Here is a 6,000-nt window from a genome sequence, read left to right on the forward strand (position 1 = left end):
GTTACTTCTAGGCTGGACTATTGTAATTCCTTATTATGAGGTTTTTCTAAGATGAAAAAAACTTGAGTTAATCCAAAATACTGCAGCGAGTGTACTATCCAGAAAGAGAGATTATATTTGACTCATATTAACTTATTTTCATAGGTTCCCTGCAGACCATGTCATTTTCAAACTGCAAGCTTACTCATGGTTCCTAGAGTTTCCTCATGTAGAATGAGAGGCTCCTCACCTGTGAAACCAGCTCCCATTTTGGGTTCAGGACACAAATACCCTTTGTTTTTAAGAATAGGTAAAAATGTTCCTTTTTGGATCAGATGACCTTAGCATAAACCTTAGTTATGCTGCTGTGGGCTCAGGCTGGGGGGGGGGGGGGGGGGGGGGGGGGGGGGGGGGGGGGGGGGGGGGGGTGGGGGGGGGGGTGGGGGGGTGGGGGGGGGGGGGGGGGGGGGGGGGCTTGGGGGCCCAGCCCTGGAGCAGGGTGCCGCCGGTGCATCGAGCCACCTGGGGGGCTCTTCAACTGGTGGGGGAGATTGTCACATCTTGCAGGAGCTTTTCTCTTTTCACTCAACATGCCATTATTGAATGTCACTAACTTTAGTCTACTCTCTCCTTTAGCTTGTTGTTGATGGTCTAGCTAAGCTCCTCCTTTTCTCTTGTCTTGGTAAATGGTTGATGCTTACTAGGCCCGATTTTGCTGTGGGTCATCCTTATGAATATAGTGCAATACCTTTCCTATTGATTAGGGAGGACAGGGTATTCAGCTGACCCAAAGCCGTTGATTTTGAACATAAAAGCAATGTTAAATAGAAATACTGTAAAAAAAACACCTTTATGAAAAATGCAAACAAATATCTATATAATTATGTCTACACTTAAAAGAAAAAATCATTTGCATGATGTCTATTAGTCTATCATCAAAGTAATCCTATCATAATTATTTACACTTCAGTGCATGTATGGCATATAATAGTTAATAGTTTAATTTTAAAGGTGCTAGGTTACTGAAAATACCGAAAACAAACACTGATTTAAGAAATACAGCAGTGTTATAATATGCTTCCTAGCAGGACAATGAATTATTAACACAGATTTTTATTATCTTACTTTTTAAACTAGAAGGGCTGACATAGCAGAGGGGTACATTGTTGTTCCAGTTTTGTTTTAGGAAACCCAGTATCAAATGTTCAAAACATTTGTTCCATAATAATCATATTTTATTACATTTTTTACATTTAATATTGCGTAAGGAGCACTTTTTCCTTTTGGACTGTATTTTTTTTTAAATACATGTAAAGCACCAATACCTCATAACTGTACTTAAGTACAGTGCCTGGTGAATTTTTGCTTACAAAGATTTACGTGCACAAAAAAATTAAACAAACCTCAAGAGTATCAAGTGAGGGCCAATGTGGCAGATGGGCCAGCAGTAGAGTAACATATGACTTTGTGCCCCGAGTATCTTCAGTAGCAGCACGCCAGCCAAACCTTAGCCACTAATGAGGCTCCACACAAAGTCCCAGCAGAGCCCACTCAAAACACTGAACCAGACACAAACACAAGGAAGACACAGAGACTAAGATGTAGGCATATGCCCTCCCAAGCGCACATGCACACACACACACACATGCTTTTTCACACTACCTCGGGTAACAATAAAACGCAAGCACACACACACACGCACACACACACACACACACACACACACACACACACACACACACACACAAATAATTGAGGTTTGTACCAAAGGTTAACATTGCACCTTTGGTAAAAAAACCTTCTTAAATTCTTTGTTGGACTGGCATCCCTCTCAGCTTGTCCTTCTGAAGTAGATGTGACATAGCCTGCCATGATTATTAGTATTTTATTCCACTGTTACTGACACGTTCCAGTGTTAAGCATTCAAAATCAAAGATTAAACCTTTAACAACCTTTTGCTCTTTTCACTGTTAAATCTAAAAATTCTTTCAACATCTTTCGTTTTTTTTTTTTTGTAAAACGCTGCTTTGTCCATTTTCTGTAACTATGAATAACTTTCCAAAAATGATTTCTGCTTTATCACAGAGAAAGAATACCTGTGAACTGTAGTTTACCCAACACACGCTGCTTACTTTAGCTGAATATGAATGTACACGTGCACTCTGTACAGAACTCTGCACTGATGCATCGTGACTTTATTTTAGTTAACCTATTATTACCTATTTTTACCATGTTGTTCAACAGAGTGAAAAAAGGAGAAATAACTAAACTTTTACCCTGAACTTTAGTGAGTCATTAGATCTTCTCTCACTTAAACAGCTGAAAAATAAGTTTTCTGCTCTTAGAACAGGGGTAGAAATATTTGAGTTGTTGTACAATCATCTTTACCTGTATTTTATCCTACCAAACAGGAGCATCATTTACTTGCATCATTTTTCGGTATGGTTATGAGTTAGAGTTATGAGTATGGTTATAAGTTCAAAAGATAACAGAATATTAACCATTTTGTCTTTTTCACCTGTTCCATCATCTCTGCTTTCATCCTTTCACTGTTCAGACTGAGGCTGCTGGCTGAGCTCTGGGTAGCTTTAGCTTTAGCAACTTTGCCTTTGTTAGCATCTTTAAAATATACATATTCAGCTGGATGATAGTCATTTCAGTGTCTTATTAAGTTTGTTATTACAAACATTTTCATGGTAGTCCCCCAATGGTTTATTTGGCAAACATTCCATACTGTCTCCACCGTTACTGTAATCCGATTACTTTTTTTCAAGTAACGAGTAAAGTAAGGGATTACTATTGCAAAAACGGTAATTAGATTACCGTTACTTTCCCGTAGGAACGCTGCGTTACTGCGTTACTAAAACCGTGATTCTTTGCGAGAATGTCTCACGACAGTGACGTAAGCGAGTGCGCCGTTAGTGACAACAGCTGTCTGCAGATCAACAATGGATCACATATCGATTGTGGGAGAGAGTATGAGCGTGCAGCGTTTAAAGCGTGGAAGTACTGACCTTACTTTGAGTTTGATTCCATAAAAAGTGACAAAAACATTAGCGTCCATTGTGCGTGGGAAGAAAACTTCTTTTTACAGCGAAAAAAACCCCTAAACTTCCAAGCAAGCACCGAGTGCGCCATGACGTAATGGGAAACTCACAGAGAAAGTCGCGGATTCTTCAACTGACCGCGGCACACCTGCACCAGGGTAAACCTCCGCCTACCGCAGTCCTGCTTTACAGGTGAAAATAGAGCAACAGCACCGCTGAGTGTTTGACTTTATTTATTTTCAGCTGTGTTTTACTTGCATCTATTTGAAAGAGTGAGTGTAAACACAAAAATATTTTATTTTATGTGCTGGAATGTGCAGAAAATAGCTTTAAATGTTAAACTAATTTATTCCAGTCAGAGAATGTTGCATATAATTAAATTTTTGCTTGATGCATAAAGTTAAAAGATTAAAACTGATAAAACAAGTTTAAAAAAAGAGACTTTTCCATTTGATTACATTTTGTATGATGGATTATGCAGTAAAAGTAGAATTGGGCTGAAAGATCTATCGCTTTATCACCTATTCAGGTTGTAAATCGTGTTTTAAAAAAGTAACTAAGTAACTAAGTAATTAATTACTTTTGAAAATAAGTAATCAGTAAAGTAACGGGATTACTTTTTGGGGGAAGTAATCAGTAATTAGTTACTGATTACTTTTTTCAAGTAACTTGACCAACACTGGTCTCCACTCAAAGTGAGGGGCTTCTACTCTAACAACATGTTAGCATGTAGCTGTGGCGCTGCTGTTCCCGTGTTGTGCATACATGAAAAGGTAATGTAATGTGACCTTCCAGGCCAAGAACACTGGAAACTGTCTGATTCCAGTTGCATCTCAGTTGAGCGTTGCATCTCTAGTCTTCTGATTACTTTACCATTTGCCTTTTTTATCAGCGTTGTCTGGACTTTACAGCTTTTGTTGCTTTTGCTAGTTAGTTTATTAAAGTTACTTTTCCTATTCATGCTGCCTGAGTGCCTGTGCTTGGTGTCCTCTTACCAGAACTCCACATAACAGTGACATTGCAGATATTATAGAGACATCTTTTATGCCCAAACACAAGGTCAAACCCAGCTGTATAGCATTGAAGAACATTTAATTTTCTTTTGAAAGTATTGTGAGTCTGCTGATATTATTACAGAACATTGCAGCCTGAAAGTAATAAGTTTGAGATTTACTAAAGCTGAAACCTGTAGTCTACAAATAAACAACAATATTGGCATTGCTTTTTAAAAACTGTAAGGTATTTTTATTTTTTTTGCTCTTGTTGATTTGCAGACGGGTTCAGATTCAGTCGTAAGATGCCACAGAAGAGGACTTACTGTGTTTTATTATAGTTTGTGTATGGAATTGCCAAACAGCTTCTCATTATATGTTGATTTAAAAATATTTATTGCCTAATACAAGGATGAAAATATATCACACGTGCTATAAAATCCCAATGGAAAGTGTAATACTGGCTGCTGATTCTGCTCTGTACATTTCAGACCATGGCTATACCAGCTGAGTGCAGTGGGAGTGCTACCCAGAGTGTCTCTTTGTTATCTTAACACAATTTCATTGTGTTTCAGTGAGCAGAATACTGAGCCAAATAAATTTTGAGGACGCAGACTGTTCCGTGAAACACACACTGTGCCAAGTGCTGATGGCATGCTGTGTTTTATGGGTAGAAAATCAGACGAAGAAAAGTACTGAACAAGAAAAGGAAAACATGAAATGAGACACTCTTACCTTAAGAAGCACTTCAGCACTTCAAACTGCAAAGAAAAGGAGCGAAACAGGGGAGAGGCAGAAGGAGAGAGGGAGGGACAAGAGGGGAGACGAGAGGGGAAAAAAAAGAGAGACTGAAATTAGATTACCATAGGGTGCAACAACTTTCCACTTTACAGGAAAACATCTGAGATAAAACTACAGACATTTTTTGAAGGAGTGATTTAATTTCACAAGCAGTGCTGTTGTGCATTTCTCTGCAATTTCATTCCCTTGCCTTCGGCAACACATACAGTACTGAGCATTTATAGTTGACTGGCCTGCATGCATTTTGAAAAATAATTCTTTGTGAGGATGTAAAGAGTCATTTCAACAATTTTCAAGAAGTCCAGTAAAATTGATTTGGACGTAGTTATCAAAAGCACAATTACCTCTTGAGTTCAGTTTTGAGTATTTTTAATGACATTTAATGACAGTGTTTTACACTGATAGATTACATGAAATTAAAAATACGATAAAATGACTGTGATTTTACTTAAAGTTTTAAATGTCGAGCAGGTGTGCTTTGACAGGTTTGACTAAGAATATGGAGAAGATTTACAAGAGGAAACAAAGTGAAACCATTTTTCCTGCTCCGAATGTCACTTGACAGTTGTTTTCTTCAAAAAATAGAAAATAAAAGAAGCTGCTCTTAAGTTTAGTTTTGATGGGGCTGCTCAAATGTAAACAGAATTTAAACAAAGAAAAAAATTGTAAGGCATTATAAATAAATAAAAAAATCTCTGTACAGTATGTATTCTTCAAACCTGAGTTTAAAGCAGAAAATACTACTTTGCTAGGTATTGTTCTTCTCTCTTATCCGTTGCCAACTACTGACTTTCTCTACTTCACACTGTCACATTCTCCTGGCTGCAATTCATGAAGCTTTGGAGAGAGATAGCACACACATTCACACTGCTAAAACACACTGACATGCCTAAAAAAAAAGAAGAAAAAAAAAAACAAAATAAACAAAGACTGACCAAGAAAACTGCTTCCTAATTAAAAAACTGTAACAAGCAGATGCTAAAGTAAGAAATGCTGACATAGACATTATAAAGGTTGACCAAACTTTAAAAATCATGTCTGTGCCTTCTAGCTGAGTTCGCAACATTAAAATAGATTACTAAAATAGAACCCAGGTTTCATTTTACTCACTTAATATGAAGAGAAGTTGTGTAATGAATCGTTAGGCCAACTGTACAAAAGAGTATATATATATATATATA

The 6,000-nt window shown here is 37.6% G+C and overlaps 1 protein-coding gene across 25 annotated transcripts in view; it reads right to left on the minus strand.

Annotated features, from left to right (window-relative positions):
* The window catches only part of ptprdb (protein tyrosine phosphatase receptor type Db), a 163,662-nt gene that overhangs the window by 125,320 nt on the left and 32,342 nt on the right, over positions 1–6,000 (minus strand). For all 25 annotated transcript variants that reach the window (XM_014339939.2, XM_042228437.1, XM_042228435.1 and 22 more), the window contains exon 2: positions 4,754–4,779. The gene's annotated coding sequence lies outside the window, so the exon portion shown is untranslated. The remainder of the gene's footprint in view (positions 1–4,753; positions 4,780–6,000) is intronic.

Source organism: Haplochromis burtoni, unplaced genomic scaffold (genome assembly GCF_018398535.1).
Source record: "Haplochromis burtoni strain Fernald_Lab_line unplaced genomic scaffold, NCSU_Asbu1 Contig_323, whole genome shotgun sequence".
NCBI classification, from domain to species: Eukaryota; Metazoa; Chordata; class Actinopteri; order Cichliformes; family Cichlidae; genus Haplochromis; species Haplochromis burtoni.